At 38.1% G+C, this 18,276-nt stretch overlaps 1 long non-coding RNA gene across 1 annotated transcript; it reads right to left on the reverse strand.

The window, feature by feature from the left end:
* Window positions 1-2,058: 2,058 nt before the first annotated feature.
* On the reverse strand, window positions 2,059-2,876 carry LOC146699035 (uncharacterized). The gene is made up of 3 exons (XR_014922754.1): window positions 2,444-2,876; window positions 2,261-2,357; window positions 2,059-2,169 (listed from the first exon to the last, which is right to left on the reverse strand). It is a non-coding gene; the product is annotated as an uncharacterized LOC146699035 (long non-coding RNA).
* Between the last annotated feature and the right edge of the window lie 15,400 nt (window positions 2,877-18,276).

An 18,276-nucleotide genomic window follows, 5' to 3' on the forward strand; every position in this document is an offset into this window, starting at 1 on the left:
AGATGGTAAAATGACTGATTTTTATCCGGCACTTTTGCACTCTGAGCACTCCAAGAGCTTTATACAGCTGGCCTCATTCACCCATTCATACAAAGAGATTTTTATATACTTTTTTTGCACAAGTGCTTTCTATCTTATATTCACATCCTGATGAATGTATCGGAGAGCACCTCAGGGTTAGTATCTTGCCCAAGTCTACATGCAGCCTGGATCAGCCAGTCTGCAACCACAAACTTCCGATTAGTAGACGACCTATGCTACCTCCTGAACTACAGCCACAGATGGAGAAGTTACAACTTTTGATTCACTCTGGAGATCATCACCTGCAGTGATAACTACAGAATGATGCTGTGATGCAGGATGACCATGGCAGGACTGTTTCAGTCTGAAACAGCTGCAATAGCACTTCTTCATCCATTTTCTTTTAATGCTTGCAGCCTAGTAGTTTGCTTGTATATTGATTACTTCATCTTCAGTTTTTCAGCTCTGTTTTCTTGTGTCATCGTTTTGGGGCTTTAACAAGTGCTTTAAAGTCAAGTTCAGTATCTGAGGTGGAAATGAAAAGGGTGATGGACAGGTGATCGTCACCGAGGGAGGATCTGTATCTGTATCAACACTGAGAACGTTTATTTACAAATGAAGATTGATCCTAACCAAGATCTTCACTTTTAGCATCTGAATAAGGATGAAGCTGAACAAAACTGCAACTTTCTCATGAAAGTATTCATCAGGTTGTCAATTCATGTGCAAGTAGACTTTGGTTAGGTACATATTTCCCTCGCTACGCTTCATCAGTCAAGGTTTTGTCTTTATCTGTGGATGTAGTCTCATAGTGGAGATTCAATCTGTAAGATCCAGCAATAAATTTTTGTTCTCTGTTGGGACATGAGCCTGAGGCCTCCACGCTGAGCACCGTTTATGCAATCTATGTGACTGCTGCTGTACTGTCAAAGGGACATCATGGGATTTCTTCTAAGGCTACATTTGCAGGGGCTAACAGAGGATGTGGACTTTCTTTAAAAATTATGAAATTGCAGCTTCAACATTTTATGGCCACAAGACGTAACTGATCTTTTTTTTCAGATATTATCACTCTGTTGCTCACTCTGTTGAAACTTCATATTTGAAAATATGAGACCTCATATGTTCAACCAGTGTCCGTACTTCAGGAAGCAGAGGGTAGGTTTTGGCAGAAAGGAGTTTACTCCACACTGTGGAAGGAGAGTCAGTCTTACAGCTGTCAGGGGAGGAGGTGGAGGAGGGGCAGATATCAGAGCAGGAAGTTGAAACCTTAGTTGCAAAAGAGACAGTGTGACAGCAACTAGTGTCCATATTAAAAACTGTTTAATGCACTCTGACGATTTCAGGCATTACAATATCTAGAAGGGGAAATAAGAACTTTTTCAGTAGAATTCACACACAAACACACACCAGCTAAAAGTTTTATTTCCTCTTTTATTCTGTCGATATATATAATTAATAATACATCTACTAAACATACTACTATGCATGGTTACCCATGGAAAACATTTAACATGGTATAAAATAAAAACTGTTGAGCAGTTCAATTTATTCATTTGCTGTGGTAATATTGGTGGTACAAGGTTCAGTTGTGCATGAATGGCATTCGGGTGACAGGACATCTTACTCTAAACATTTAGTGCAATAAACTTGGTTGAGGAGGAAATAATCAAACATTCATGTGTGAGAAACATAAATACTGATAACAGGGCAAATTTACAGGAAACTAATATGTGGCTGGTCTGACAAGGCATCTTAACTATTCAAGGTCTTTCTCGTAAACGTAGAAAAGAGCAGCCGTGTAGATGTGTAGTGCTGTTAAAAGCTTATGTGACCTACTGATAATCATGTCCCTGCCCCAGCTTTTTCACATCGAAAGCAAAATGAACATATTATCCAGCACCCTTTAAAAAACTGATGAATAAGCGCTCAGTGGCTATTAAATGCATTTAATAAAGAGAAGTGTGACTGAGAATTATTTCTCTGGAAACACAAAATAAAACAAAATTAGATATATTCTGAAGGATCAGTGAAGGTCACTTTGGAGTTGTGTTAATGACATCATACTCTGAAGAGCCGACATTTCTACGATTCAGTGACATGTAAGTTCTGTCCTCTTCTTGTGGCTTCACATTCTTTTGTACTTTGCTAGAAGAATACAAAACAATTATTGAAAAATATTTTATGGAAACATCTGCAGGACTTTTAGTTTTAATCAACAACCAGTTTTAAAACATACCAAAGGAAAGCTGCACAGATCACGCTGACACTGAAAAACACACCAGCAAGGACCCAAGGAAGGACTCCACTGTAAAATCCACACTGTGTTTCACAATCTGCAATGAATAATGATACCATGCATATATTATAGCTGCTCAAGTTATGCTTAAACCTTAAAATATTTTAATTGTGTGATACATACACAGAACATCAAGGTGAGTCAGGTTAGAACGTCCAACCCCGATCTCATTTTCAGCTTTGCAGAAAAATCTTCGTCTGTCTCTGGACACTTTAGTACTTAAACTAGTTCCTGTCCCAATATAATTTTCCTGGTCTCTATCAGCTCTGTACCACATGTATTTTTCTACTGCTGGGTTGGCATTACTGCTGCAGGTTAGAGTCACGTTGCTGTTCTCTGGTACTGGACCAGAAGGACTGACTGAAACTGTGACGTTTTTAGGTGAATCTGAAAAAATGAGCACAGAAACATGCAGACTGAAATGTTAGGACAGTTTTATTTACAGAGTAAGTGTGAATATATGTAATACATTAGCACCCCAAAAGATATTTTTTAAAATAATATTAAATACTCTTGAGTGCAAAACACAATATTGTACCTCTAAAAGCAGAGAGCAAACCACACCAATATAAAGGTTTCATCTTAAGCAGAAACTGAAGAGTAAAAATGACAAGCTGTTTTTCTTGGCTTTTCTTTCTGAAGACTCTGTTCATGTCAAATGAAATCACCTTTTCTTCTGTCTTTAACTTTAACTGATTTACTGATGAAAGATTTAGAGCTATTTGAAGAAAGTTTGAATTTTTTTTAGTTCTTCTTACTATGTGCCTAACAATGTGGCTGTCAGGAATTCCTAATTTTAATAACCAATACTTAAATTAAATACTTGTAATGTGATTATTGTCAGTCTCATTATTTAACTCCACCCCAAAGATCAGTTACTGCTTTAGTTTCATTACAACAATTCATGTATTGCACATCCTTCAATCCTATTAATAGAATTCTAGTTGTGATATGTAAAGAGTAAATATGGAAAATTAATACATACATTGAACATTTATTTGTAGGTTGCTTGATCGTTTAAATCCAAGTTCATTTGTAGCCTTGCAGAAAAATGTACTTTTGACTTTTGAAACGGTAACATTAAAAGAGCTTCCAGTCCCAATAAAAGTCTCCAGGTCTCCATCAGCTCTGTACCAGGTGTAGTTTTCTACTGCTGGGTTGGCATTACTGCTGCAGGTCAGAGTCACTTTTTGGTTTTCTAATATTGGAGCAGAAGGACTGATGGAAATTTGTACATCTTTGGGTGAATCTAAAAATGAGTATTATGATAATGTGTTAAATGTAATATTACGTAAATCAAACATCAAAGGTCATTTTGCACTTTAGCTGAACTATTAATAGAACTTCTTATTACAGACCACAAAGCCAAATGTCTAAAATAAAACTGCAATTCTACTTTCTTGTTCGAGCTTCAGAGTGAATCTGAAAGTTCCGACAAGCTCGTGAGTTAAATTAGAAACATGATAATGTAAGAAAACGTTAAAATACGATGTAAATGAAAAGCTGCTGTTTAAATAAAAAACCACTGTGGAACATGACTCACTAAATGTGGTTTTGTGTTGTTAGTTTTGAAGACATCCTAAAGTAAAATACAAAGCTAACAAAAGAAAAACGTACATCGTTAACATACGATTTAAGGAGTTTGCTAAAGTAGCTCGGTGCTGTGTTGTTGGTAATTTTAAACGTAAGCAGCAGTATTTTAAATTGGATGCGGTATTTAATGGGCCAGCTAGAACAGGGGATAGCTCAGTAGGTAGAGTGGTGGCCCCATGATCGGAAGGTCGGGGGTTTGACTCCACTGAACGGCTACCCTGAGGTACCCCTGAGCAAGGTACCGTCCCTAAACACTGCTCCCCGGGCGCTACATTGGTGGCTGCCCACTGCTTCACTGGGGGGTGAATGGGTTAAATGCAGAGGAACTATTTCCCTATGGGGACTAACACACACACTTTACTTTACAGGGGTGATACAGGCAAACTTCCCAGCTCTGGTCAGAATGCGTGCCGCAGCATTTTGGACTGTCTGCAGTCTATGAAGGAGGGCAGAATGAAGACCGAAATACAGTGAATTGCAGTAATCCAGCTTAGAAGTCACAAAGGCGTGGATGAGCTTTTCCAGGTCCTTATGTGAAACATAGTGCCGAGCCTTAGAGATGAGACGCAGTTGGTAGAAACTAGATCTAACTACAGCAGACACTTGTTTATCGAATTTGAACGAGCTGTCAAGCAACACGCCCAAATTGCTAACAGTGTCAGAAAGGGAGCTGGTAAGGGAACCAAAGGCATCACAAAGTTGGCCATGAGGAACGTTGCTGCTAAATACCGCAATTTCAGTTTTCTTATCATTTAGGATAAGAGAGTTTGCTAAGAGCCAATCTTTGACCTTACGCATGCACTCTTGAAAGCAGTGCAAGGACAAAGCAAGATCATCATTTAGTTCAAAGTAGATCTGTATATCATCAGCATAGCAGTGAAAGGCGGTGCGGTATTTCTCAAAGATTGCACTTAGAGGGAGCATATACAGTGAGATAAGAGTAGGGCCCAACACAGAGCAAGTGCCCAGGTTGACAGAGAAGGACCTATTGGAGAGGTATGATTTAAACCAATCAAGGGCAACACCTTTAATGCCTACAGTATGCTCAAGCCTCGCTAATAAGATGTTGTGATCTACCATATCGAAGGCCGAGGATAAATCCAATAAAACTAGGGCCACAGAGCGTCCAGTATCAGCAATTAGAAGAAGATCGTTGAGGACTCTAAGCAACGCTGTTTCAGTGCTATGATGTGGTTTGAAGGCAGACTGGAATTTATCATTAATGTGATTCCAGCCAGAGAGTAAGGAAGAATTCAATAGCGATAAAATACTGGGTCCAATTACATCGAAGCAGTCCTTAACTATGCGAGATGGGAGGGTATCATGTATAGGATTAGTATTGTTCAGTTGTTCAACTAAATGCTTAAGAGTAAGGAGTGACACGGGCTCAAACTGATGGAAAGTAGACGAACAACCAGGGCTACAAACAGGGCTAGACATTAAAGGAAGTGAAGACTTAAGAGATGAAACTTTATCTAAGAAGTGATTTAAAAATTGTTCACAAAGAGCAGGAGAGCACACCAGCGGCATAACAGGGCAGGGATTGACCACTAAATTAAAAATTTTAAATAGCGTTCGGGGATTGTGACCATTAGCCAGGATAATTTTTGATAGGAAAGCCACCATTTTGGCAGCAGTTTGGAATTTCGAGTGGCTGGCACGTAGGATTTCATAAGATAACTGGAGTTTATCTTTTCTCCACCTCCTCTCATCGCGAAAGAGTTCAATTTACAGGGACTGGTGTTTTTGACTGACGCTAGGAGGTTGCTATTCTATTTTTACTCATATGACTGAGCAACTGACTTGCTCTTAAATATGAAGTAGCTTCATCAAATTGTGTGTCCAGTGTTGGGCACTTATTTCGGTTGAGCTGATTTAACATACCCTTGTTTGTCTAAAGTTATCTCTGGATGGTGGTGTGTGAGCTGAAACTTCTTGTTCTAATTCTTTCCAGATTGTTTTAATTGATTAAATAAAATATTTAGCACTAAGATAAGCGTGTCGTAGAAACTAACAGTTGGTAAAGACGCAAAGTTTCGGTGTTTTTTTGCTTCAGGCTGGGGTCCTTCTGATGTTGTTTTCCCCGCACGGTGGCACGGTGGTTAGCACTGTTGCCGCACAGCAAGAAGGTCCTGAGTTCAATTCCACCATCAGGCCGGGGTCTTTCTGTGTGGAGTTTGCATGTTCTCCCCGTGTTTGCGTGGGTTCTCTCCGGGTACTCCGGCTTCCTCCCACCGTCCAAAGACATGCAGCTTGTGGGGATAGGTTAATTGATTAATCCAAATTGTCACTAGGTGTGAATGTGCGAGTGAATGCGAGTGTGAATGGTTGTCTGTCCCTATGTGTTAGCCCTGCGACAGACTGGCGACCTGTCCAGGGTGTACCCCGCCTTTCGCCCTATGACAGCTGGGATAGGCTCCAGTGCCCCCCGCGACCCTGAAAAGGATAAGCGGAAGCGAATGGATGGATAAATAAAATATTGATATTTGGTTTCCTTGTAGCGATGCAATTCAAAATATAATATTCCTTTCCCACACCCCTGCTAAGATGACAAATATTGATATATTTTCTAGGATGAATAGCCTTTTTTTATTATGTTATTGTGGTTTGTTGTTGTTGTTGTGTGTGTGTGTGTGTTTCTTTTTTTCTTACACTGAACATCCAGATCCACCCAGACGGACTGTTGCACTCCAAAAGCATTTTGAGCCATGCAGGACAGAGATGTATCTCGTGCAATGTTGTTGAAATGCTTTGTACTCTGAGTTGAATTTTTGATCTTGTGCTGGTCTAATTGTCTTATAAACCATAAGTATTTGTGTGGTGGTGGGTTACTATTAGCAACACACTCAATGTTGATGCTGTCACCTTCCACCACAACTTTCTTTTCCTTTTTCACTGTAACAGTGACAGGCTTATCTGTGGATATAGGAAATCATAACAACAAGACAGTTTGTTAAGATAAATAAATGTAGGTCTACGATTTACTGTATTTAGAGCACATATTGCTTTTCTCACATAAAATGTTGAGTGTCATTTCACTTCCAATGGTAAAGGTTTTAAACTTAGCCGAACAGCGAATCCTCCTGTTATGCATCAGATATGTTGCTACTCCTCGCAGTGTCTTTTGGTAGAACCACTGGCCATGCACTTCCATGTGGAAATCCACAAAAGTGTAGTTTTCCAGAAGTGTGTTTGCATTCCATTGAAGCGATGGAGGTAAGAAAGGGCAAGAGTAGATTATGCTGCAGTTGGCCTGGAAATTCTCCCCTTCCACCATTTTCTTCTGTATGTAGATTATGGGAGCTTTTCTTTCTAGAAGTTAAAAAAAACAAAAAACAAAACGTAATAAAGAGAAAAAAATGTCTTGTATATCTTGAGATTTAGAATTTTCTAAATGACATGTACTGTATGGCAAATTGCTATTGTACACTTAAACCAAGTAGCCGTGTTATGTGCTGGGTTTCTTGGATGTGTAACAGATTTTGAGTTTTCCAAATTCTGTCAGAACTAGTTTTTAGTTGTTTTTATTTACATTTTCACAGAATTTTTTTATATATATATATTTTTTATTAAGCTCCTGCAACCATGGTCATTTTCTAAATAATACTTTTTGGCTTTTTGCCTTTATGGTGATATTAAAGTGAGATGAACAGGGAGGCAGGGAGGAGAGAGTGAGAGGGGAAGAAATGCAGCAAAGGGCCTCATACCCATACCCGGGTGCTGCTCTATAACACATGTGGTTGCCCAGTCACCCACTCATCCACTGAACTAAACTGGCACGTAACATTGGTCAGTCTGACTTAAATGGAAGTTTGACAATATTCACTTACCAACACTGATAGTTACAGTTTGATCATGGAATGTCTGAGTTGTCTGAGAGTCTGGATTGATCCACACATAAACACGTAGGTTATGGTCAGCTGTGCTCACATTGTCAATCATCAGGGTGCAGTTTCCCTTTGCAGCGTTGCCAGATACTTTGGTGCGTCCTCTGAACTGCTGTTCCACGTTATAAGAATAAACTCCATCATAAACAACAGGATACTTTAGATTATGATACTGGTACCAGATAACTCGATCGTAAGGTTCTGTCTGACATGGCACCACAACACAGGTTCCTTCATCAGCAACAACTGTTTTGGGTACTCTAACGCTGAAGCCTTTCACCTGCTGGAGAACTGAGGTACCTCAAAAGGGTGAGAGGAAGAGGAGAGCAGAAGGGAAGATCAAAAACATCACAAAACCACAAAATGTTGTAATAATATCTTTGCTGACGAATAATAAAATAAAATAGGTGACCCACAAATAGAAACTCTGATGCACAGAGAGATACTATTATGAAAGCTGGCTAACCACTAAGAAACATCAACCCTATAAAAATAACAAAAAACCACCAGTGACTTCTCAGAAATCAGCCTAATATTGCTGTCAACTCATTAAAAATGAAATGAGTGGATGTTCTGTCTTCCTGTATTCTGCTTTCTGTCTTCAAATTCTAAGGAACATATCCTACCTTTACTGCAAAATTACTAAAGATTAATTTGATGAGGTTACACGATTATGACTTTTTCACATTATCAAAGTAGCCAAAAGTATTACTACAGGAAAATAATACAGTAATACCAATAGTATGGATATAAGATTTTCGTAAAACCTGTGCAGCTTTTATGTTGTTTTTTTCCCATTGTTTTTCTCTCACTCATATGGTGCAGTCATTCTACGTTGACAGTTGATTTTACATTGCATGAACTGTTTAAAAGCATTATCAGCAACAGAACTAAAGACAGAAACAGGTCGTTATTACCAGTCATCAAGCTCAGCAGTCTAAGCAGATGAACAGAGGCCATGAAGACAGCAGTCACTTTACAGCATCCGATAAGTCACCTTTGGCTTTTCAACCTCTGAAACGCAGCAGCTGTAACATTGTATTTATAATACCGGTCATAATACACTAACACAAAATCAGTTACTGAGGAAGTGTATAGTACTACAGTTGATTTTTCTACACTAGAATCCTCAAGTTCTTCCAGGTTGAACAAAGCATAAAACTTGGCTTTACATCAGTAATACAGCTTTAGATCTTCTGAAAGGAAGTTCAATCTTTATATCTTGTGAGAAACGTACCTGGCAAGAGAGATGCTGCTTCACTGTGTTTGTGATGTCCCAGTCTGTTTCTGTTCTCAAGTCCACCTTTTGACCACAACCTAAATTGCTCTGCCACTCTCTGCTATTCAGCCTCAAACAGGAAACTTGCAGTGCTCATTTAAGGCAGTCAGTCTGAAAGTGAGAAACTCAGAAAGAAGGGCTCTGCTTGTTTCACCGAATTTACAGTTTGCTAAACACTTCATCACATGTTGTTCATTAAACTCCAAAGCAGTGTGACAAAGGTTAGATGGATTTGGACCGATTCCTGTGTTAATGTAAGTGCTTAGAAAAATGATTACATACATATTTATACATCACTTTTCATAATGCAACAAGGAGGAACGTAGGAACTCAAAATAAGGTTAGATCAGGTGATGAACAAATATTATTATCAGCCAATGCAATGCAACCAAGAACATTTAGTCAGTGAAATGACGTCAATCACCCCCATATCTAGTGTGTCTTCGCATGTGAATACATTCTATGAATATGAAAGAGCAAATCCACGAGTGAAATTGAAAGCACAAGTGCAACATAACAAAAGACAAAAAACTCCCAGATGCACTGAATTAAAAAAAAAAATCTTTGACAAAATAATATATTGAAAAAACAAAAAAAAATCAATCACTTTTATTTATGTTTAAGTGTCATTCATTATATTTATAGCCTACAGCTAAACAATGATAAGTTTGAGATGTTTGTGCAGTTATATTCTATATTTTAAATTATTTAAATTATTTAATATTTTAATCTTTTTTTTATTTAATTATTTCAGAAGATTTTTCCAAAAATGATTTCATCATGTTGGCCACTAAAACATTTTTGCATTTTATTACTTGGAATTTGGAGCATTCAAACATAGGAAGGCATTATCACATCCCAGATGAAGCTAGACTATAGCTGGGTCATGCTCAGAGCCATGCGTTTGTTGCAGGCTAATCAGATTAAAATGAATTACCACCAAATTTCAAGCATGCAAACTGCATGTCCAGATCTTCTCCCAGCTTTTCTAACAGGTCTCCTTGGACCAGTTGTAGCCACCTGGTAGTGAGCCAGTCTTTGACTATTTCAGGGAGTGTCTGAGATACTGTGCCAGAGAAGCCTGAACAAAGGGATTGTAACTGTATTGCTCAATGTCTTTGCCACAGTGTGACTACGTGTCAAGGACACACCCAGAGAACAGACCAGCTATTTATTTATTTTGTAGTAAGCTCAACAATGCAAAAGGTTGCATTATGTTATGAAAAGTATTTGTCTGCTTCCTGATTTCTTTTTTCCTTCCACATTTGTCACATTAAAATGTTTCAGATAATCAAAACATTTTAATAGATTTGGACTTTTTTTTTTTTTAATAAAAAGTGCCTTTTGAATTTACTTGAGTTATTTTTTTTCCTAATATTAAGATTAGTTTAATGTTCTGAAACTCCAAACTGTGACCAATATGCAAAAAGCAAGACATCAGGAAATATGGGGTAAATATTTTTTCACAGCACTATTTATCTATTTTTGCATAGCGCTTTGTTCTTTAAATTTGACTTGCGCATATTCACACCCCACTTCCTTCCTCATATTTCTAGGCTCCACTTGAGCATACAGGCCTCCCATTTCTACTGCATTGCTCACAAACTTTCTGTTAACTCCCCTCACCGTGCACTTCTCTTTCAAATAAGATCTGCCAGATGGATTCATGTCCAAAGACTTTTCACCCTTCTTTTTCTGGCTCTTTATCTTCCAGTTCACATTAGAGTAAATCAGTTCGCACTCATCCCCTTGTCTGATTTTTTGCGTCCTCCTTCTGCATGGTTTGGCCCAGAGATTGGAAAGTTAGTGCTGCTTGGTCCAGAGAGGTTTGCAGGTTAAAGATTTTCTGCCCCTCTCAGTCCATCAGCGTTTGCATAAATGCACTCTTCTGTTGTGTTTGGTCCCTACAATTACATAGAAAATATCAGTGGTAAAGATAATCTACTTCTTGCTGTATAGTTACAAAAGTATCAGCATTGGTCAACAGGAACTTAAGGCGCCTCATTTCCTTCTTCAGTTAGAGGCTGACTCATTGCATCTGCGTTGTTTTCATCTGTTAAGTGACCTTTATTTTTACAGGGACTCTTCTGAACCCTAAAAAATAAAATAGTAAGTAATTATCAGCATTTAGTCAAATAGAATCAGGACAAATAGAGTTTACTGTTACAGTAAAGTGTGAAGGTTTTCTGAAAAAGTCTCATGTTGTTTACTTACCTGATAAAAAACACATGTAGTAACAGTGCAAGAGTGGATATTATTGCTGGATACAGAACTGAATTTAAAAAAAGAAAAAGAAAAAGACCTGTATATTAATTGTGTAGCCTTTAAAAAATAAGGTTTGTTTGAACTCACAACATACATTTTATGAAACTCCTAGTGTGTCTATTATAACTGGACTGAAGTAACAGATTCCTTCTTCATATGGATTAGAGGGTATCTAAAACTTCTTGCAAAGAAATTGATTGCAAGTGAATCCCAGAGGAGCATAGATGTAATCCTAACATTATCTGTTAGTGGGCTCTGTAGAGTACACTGTATCACTGGCTAAGGTTTCAAACATCTAAACATTAACTTTATATCTTTGATTCATAAAATGTGTTTGTTCCCCATCAGTTTTCACAGTTATCTTTAGCGCTGCATCACAAATACTTTCTTACTGCTCAGCATTACTGCAGAATGTCAGAGTGACATTGCTGCTTGTTGGTATCAGATCTGCTATGGTCTTTGGTTTCACACACACAGTTTTGAGTTTATGGACTTTAAATTCTTATATATTGTTAACATTATCTGTTTGGCTAGTAGTTACTTTATCACGTCTTCATCTTCATGTATTTAGTTCTCTTAGTTACAGTTTCTATTTGTATTAGAGTTTTTTATTTCGCTCAGTATTTCTGTTTTCCTTCTCTGTATTTCCTTTCTTCAGTTTTGTGTCTGATTTTCCCTTTTTGTATTTTATGGTTCCTAACTTTATCTTAGTAATTGTGTAGTGCTCTTAAGTTTACTTGTCTCTTCTTCATTAACTGTCTTGAATCTTTGTGGGAGCATCTTGTGACCCTCCTGTGTTTCATTAACTGATTACCCTTTGTGCATATAGTGCTTTCTCCTTTGCTGCAGTCTGGTCCTGTCTGGTCCAGATGTGCTTGTGCCAGTTTTTAAGATTACCCGTTTTTCCTCATTTGCTGGATTCTTGGCATTGTACTCTGTTTATATTGTCTCCTACTCTGGCTAAACAAAGGTCATTTTTGTCATTGAATTAGTCTGCCTCTTTCTCTTTTCTTTTTTGTTGTTGAATCGTAATATTATACAAATGTATATGCAAATTAGATGTGGATAGAGAACATGCTAAAGAGATGTAAAATGTGATATTTACACTGAAGTTCAATTTGAATGCTGCTGGAACGTCCAACTCCAATCTCATTTCCAGCTTTGCAAAACAATATTCGCCTGTCTTTGGAGACTCTAATAGATAAATTCATTCCTGTCCCAATAAAAGTCTCCTGGTTTCCATCCGCACTGTACCAAGGTCTGATTGAAACTGTGATGTTTTTAGATGAATCTGAAAAAATGAGCATATAGGAACATGCACACTTAAATGTTAGGACACTTTTATTTACAGAATAAGTGTAAATATCTGTAATACAGTAGTGCCCTGAAAGATATTTTAAAAAATAATATTAAATACTCTTGAATGCAAAACACAATATTGTACCTCTAAGTAAAAGCAGAGAGCAAACCACACCAATATAAAGGTTAAATCTTGAGCAGAAACTGAAGAGTAAAAAGTGACAAGTTGTTTTTCTTGGCTTGTATCTTTCTGAACACTTTGTTCATGTCCAATAAAATATTTTTTCTTCTGTCTTTAACTTTAAATCTTTAACTAATTTATTGATGCAAGTTCTAGAGCAATTTGATGAAAGTTAATTTTTTTTAGTTCTTCTTACTATGTGCCTAATATTGTGCCTGTCAGAAATCCCTAATTTTAATAACAATACTTAAATTAACTACTTGTAATATGATTATTGTCAGTCTCATTATTTAACTCTACCCCAAAGAGCAGTTACTGCTTTAGTTTCATTGCAGTAATTCATGTATTGTACATCCTTCAATCCTATTAATGGAATTCTAGTTGTGATATGTAAAGAGTAAACATGGAAAATCAATACATATATTCAACATCTATTTGTAGGTTGCTTAATCGTTCACATCCAAGTGCATTTGTAGCCTTGCAGAAAAATGTACTTTTGACTTTTGAAACAGTAACATTAAAAGAGCTTCCAGTCCCAATAAAAGTCTCCTGGTCTCCATCAGGTCTGTACCAGGTGTAGTTTTCTACTGCTGGGTTGGCATTACTGCTGCAGGTCAGAGTCACATTGCTGTTCTCTGGTACTGGACCAGAGGGACTGACTGAAACTGTGACGTTTTTAGGTGAATCTGTAAAATGAGCCCCAAAACATGCACAATGAAATGTAAGACAGTTTTATTATTGAAAAAGCATGAATATCTGAGCTTGTATTATTTGGACATCTTACACCTGAAAATTGCTGGTATTATAATTATTATTTAGTTTACTTTGTGTAATTACTTCCTCTTGAACATCCATCCATCCATCCATCTTCAACCGCTTATCCGAGGCCGGGTCGCGGGGGCAGCAGCCTAAGCAAAGAGGCCCAGACCTCCCTCTCCCCAGCCACCTCCTCCAGCTTATCCAGGGGAATACCAAGGCGTTCCCAGGCCAGCCGAGAGATATAATCTCTCCAGCGTGTCCTGGGTCTTCCCCGGGGCCTCCTCCCGGTGGGACATGCCTGGAACACCTCACCCAGGAGGCGCCCAGGGGGCATCCTTGTCAGATGCTCGAACCACCTCAGCTGACTCCTTTCGATGTGGAGCAGCAGCGGCTCTACTCTGAGCCCCTCCCGGATGGCCGAACTTCTCACCCTATCTCTAAGGGAGAGGCCAGCCACCCTTCGGAGGAAGCTCATTTCCGCCGCTTGTATTCGCGATCTCGTTCTTTCGGTCACTACCCACAGCTCGTGGCCATAGGTGAGGGTAGGGACGTAGATCGACCGGTAAATTGAGAGCTTCGCTTTTACACTCAGCTCCCTCTTCACCACGACGGACCGGTGCAGCGTCCGCATTACTGCAGCTGCAGCCCCAATCCGTCTGTCAATCTCCGGCTCCCTTCTCCCATCACTCGCGAACAAGACTCTGCTTCCTCCTCGGAAGACGTGTCAGTGGGATTAAGGAGGTCCTCGAAGTATTTCTTCCACCGCCTGACAATTTTCTCAGTCGACGTCAACAGCGCTCCACCAGCACTATACACAGTGCAGGTAGAGCACCGCTTTCCCCTCCTGAGACGCCTGACGGTTTGCCAGAATCTCTTCGAGGCAGTCCGAAAGTCTTTTTTCATGGCCTCTCCGAACTCCTCCCACACCCGAGTTTTTGCTTCAGCCACTGCCCGAGCCGCATTCTGCTTGGCCTGTCGATACCTGTCAGCTGCCTCCGGAGTCCCACAGGCTAACCAAGCCAGATAGGACTCCTTCTTCAGCCTGGTGGCTCCCTTTACCTCTGGTGTCCACCATTTGGTTCGGGGATTACCACCACGGCAGGCACCAACCACCCTGCGGCCACAGCTCAATGCAGCAGCTTCGGCAATGGAGACGCTGAACATGGTCCATTCGGACTCAATGTCCCCAGTCTCCCTCGGAATGCTGTTGAAGCTCTGCCGGAGGTGTGCGTTGAAGATCTCACGGACTGGGGCCTCTGCTAGACGTTCCCAGCACACCCTCACTACGCGTTTAGGTGTACCAGGTCTGTCCAGTGTCCTCCCCCGCCACCTGATCCAACTCACCACCAGGTGGTGATCAGTTGACAGCTCAGCCCCTCTCTTTACCTGAGTGTCCAGAACATATGGTCGCAGGTCTGGGAAAAAATAGACAAAAATTGTTTTTGTAGTATTCGTAAGTGCAAAAATCTTTTGTTTGTCACATCTTCACAAAAAACTGAAAACTTGAAAGAGAATTTGTTAAATGTAATATAATATAAGAGATACATCACAGCTATTTTTTTTGTTGTTTTTGGTTTGAACTGTTAATGGCACACCCCCCACTGCAAACCACAAAGCCAAGTGACAATAGCAAACATTTTCTATAATTCTAATTTCTTGTTTGAGCATTAGAGTGAATCTAAAAGCCCACAGTACACAAACTCATGTGTCGACTGAAAAACATGAAAATATGACGTACATGAAATCTGCAGTTTAAACTGAAAGCAGTCGTCAGATGTGACTCAGTAAATGTATTTTTTTTTTCAAGTCAGTATTGGAGGGTTTCTGGGAAAGTAAATAATATGGCTAAATAATTATCAGTGTTGGGGAATAATGGAATACACGTACCTGTGTTATGTATTTAAAATACAAAATATGAGTGATTGCATTCCGATATAGTTACTACTTCGATAGGTAATAATTAGAATAGTTACTTTGTTGAAATAAATGGATTGTGGTCTTTTGATGTTTCATATGTTAGGCTATCCCCTCTCTAATTTTGGTAATTCCACACATTGCCGGAAACCCAAACAAAACACGCAATAAGAGGCTCTAATGTACAAGTCCTTATTAATGTTGGTGGCATCAGTTACACAATAGACTCTAGTGATGGTAAATTTGATTCTTTTTACTGATTCGAGTTTGAATGAGACACTCACCAAAATTTATGTTTTTTTGAGTCATTTGAGTCCAGAGAGTGAAAAAAATGTACATTTTCACTCAAACTTAATTTGTTTCTCTTTTCATGTAAATCCTACTGCTAAGATGAGTGATTGAAAAAGAAAACACCTATTTTATAGAGCAAAAAAAGAGAAAAAAAAAGATTTCTAAAGGGAACACTTATTTTATGTATTTTATTTTATTATTATTTTCCTCAAATATGTCAAATATATATTTTCTCATCTAAATAATTTAGTGAAATTCTGATTTTACTTACATAATTGCAGCAGCAGAATGTGAGTCAGACACTGTATATTTTTTTTTTATAGTGGTGGAACTGAGTTCATATATTTTTTCCTTTAGTCTGCTTATTATCTTTGCAAAACAAACAAATTGTAGACTGAATGTTATATTGCGTCAGTCAGACTATCAGACTTCATCTCAGGTGAAGGAGCGACTCTTCCACAGTAACATGCTCTGAGTTTCAGCAGCTGAGAACCAGGAGGGAGGGGGGAGTAAGTCATATGTAGCGCAAGCACATATGAAATTACACATATGCAACTAATGAAATTAGTTTGCTAACAGTAACAGGGATGAGTCAGTGAAGGAGTCAGTTTGGATTGTGAATTATGATTCACAAGTCAGTTAAGTGGTTCTTGAGTACTGAATGATTCGTTCATGACTCGCACATCACTAATGGACTGGAGCCAGCACAATAGAGCCGGCAGTGCACATACAGGAATGCATTTCTTACTTTGAAATTCCAACACCACTTCACATTTAAAGAAGAAAGGGGTGGGCAAAATCTGACCATGCAATGCAGGCTCTGTTTGCCAGCAACCGAGCTGCTCTCAGCATCAAAAGACTCCACCTCCAACCTCAAGGAACATCTGGAAGTAAGTTCTTTTTAAAAAACTAACGTTAGCCTACTATAACTACCTTGTTTTAGTTGTGGCAGCTACCTGGGTTATGTGCCACTTCAATATCTTCTATGTACTATTGCTGTGTGATTTATTACAATTACTGAAAGCTGCATTTCAACCTGCTAGCTGCAAATAATCATCTGCAGTTCTAAAAGCAGACAGAAAGAAAACCTATTACTGATACAGAAATAGGTTCCAAATGAGATCACTGCTAAAAGTGCAGCCTTACTTAATGTCCACCCTACTCTTACTCATTTTATATTAAAATTTAAAAATCTAGTTGGTATTGCTTTCAGAACTGCACATGATCATTTGGAGTTAGCAGGTTGTTAATGCTATCAATCAAGTCTAACAGACTGAACTAACCCCAGCAAATGCCAGCTAACAATGTCAACTCGGTGGAGAGTAGCCTTCACTAAATAAATAAATAAATGTGTAATAAATCACACAGCAATAGTACATTCATGTAGTTGCAAAAAGCATGACAATATATCAAGTAATCCAAAGCATTTAGAATATGTTACTCACATTGCGTAACTTAACAGAATAAGTTACACACTACATTTTGGTCCATGCATTCTGTAATCTGTAGTGGAATACATTTTAAAAGTTCCCAACACTGATAATTATATGAATTATTAAACATTTTAGATCATATACTTTAACAAAAATCGGACAATCAGCATTAGTTTAAAAAATAAAAATGTATATGTGTCATTTAGTTCAAATATATAAAACATCCACTGTATACAAGTCAGGCAAGTAAGCCATTAGCAGTAACATTTAATTTTAGAACAAAATAAACAAATAAACTCACATAAGATAACAGAAATTAAACTTGTTTCAGCAGTGACATCAGGGCTAGTTCATTATGATCTTTAAAATAAATGACCCATATGTTTTTAGTTTTGTAAAAAAGCAAATAATATAAAAACATACATCTTTCATTTCAGAAAGTCTAAAACATTAAATGATGCAAGAGGAAAAAAAGAGGAAGTTTCCGGATTAAAGCATTCTTTCTGAAACCAACATAATTCATGTTTCTGAAATACTCAGAGCAAAAGTCTTCTGTAGACAGAGAATTAATGACCTGCTGACTATCATGAAAGTCTTAAAATTAAAAACAAAAATGAATTGCTTACCTTTTTTCAGTCAATCTTTTTGACTTTTTCTAAAGTTTCTATGATAGCTTACATTCTCATTATGTCTAATGAGCAGTCGATTTCCCAGATGTGAGGTTTTCTAAAAAGTGCTTTAAAATGATTTCAAAAATGGAACTAACAGAAAAGTTCCTTTGAGTGTGAAACTTAGATATCTGTGTTGCCAGCAGTGACTGTATTAATCACTGCCTTTTTTCTGACACCCTGTTTCACTGAATGTGTTGTATATGAAGGAGTATTCGAGCCAAATTAAAAAAATGTTGATCACTTTGAAATTTGAAATTAAAGTTGTAATTACTTTGAGAAAAAAGTCATAAGTCTGGTTTGAGAAAAAAGTTGAAATGTGCAGATTACTGTATTTTTCAGACTATAAGGCACATTTAAAATCCTTTTATTTTTTCAAAAATTGAC

Source organism: Copadichromis virginalis, linkage group LG11 (assembly GCF_057382275.1).
Source record: "Copadichromis virginalis isolate Kocher_CV1m ecotype Utaka linkage group LG11, C_Virginalis_male_GT1.1, whole genome shotgun sequence".
NCBI lineage: Eukaryota > Metazoa > Chordata > Actinopteri > Cichliformes > Cichlidae > Copadichromis > Copadichromis virginalis.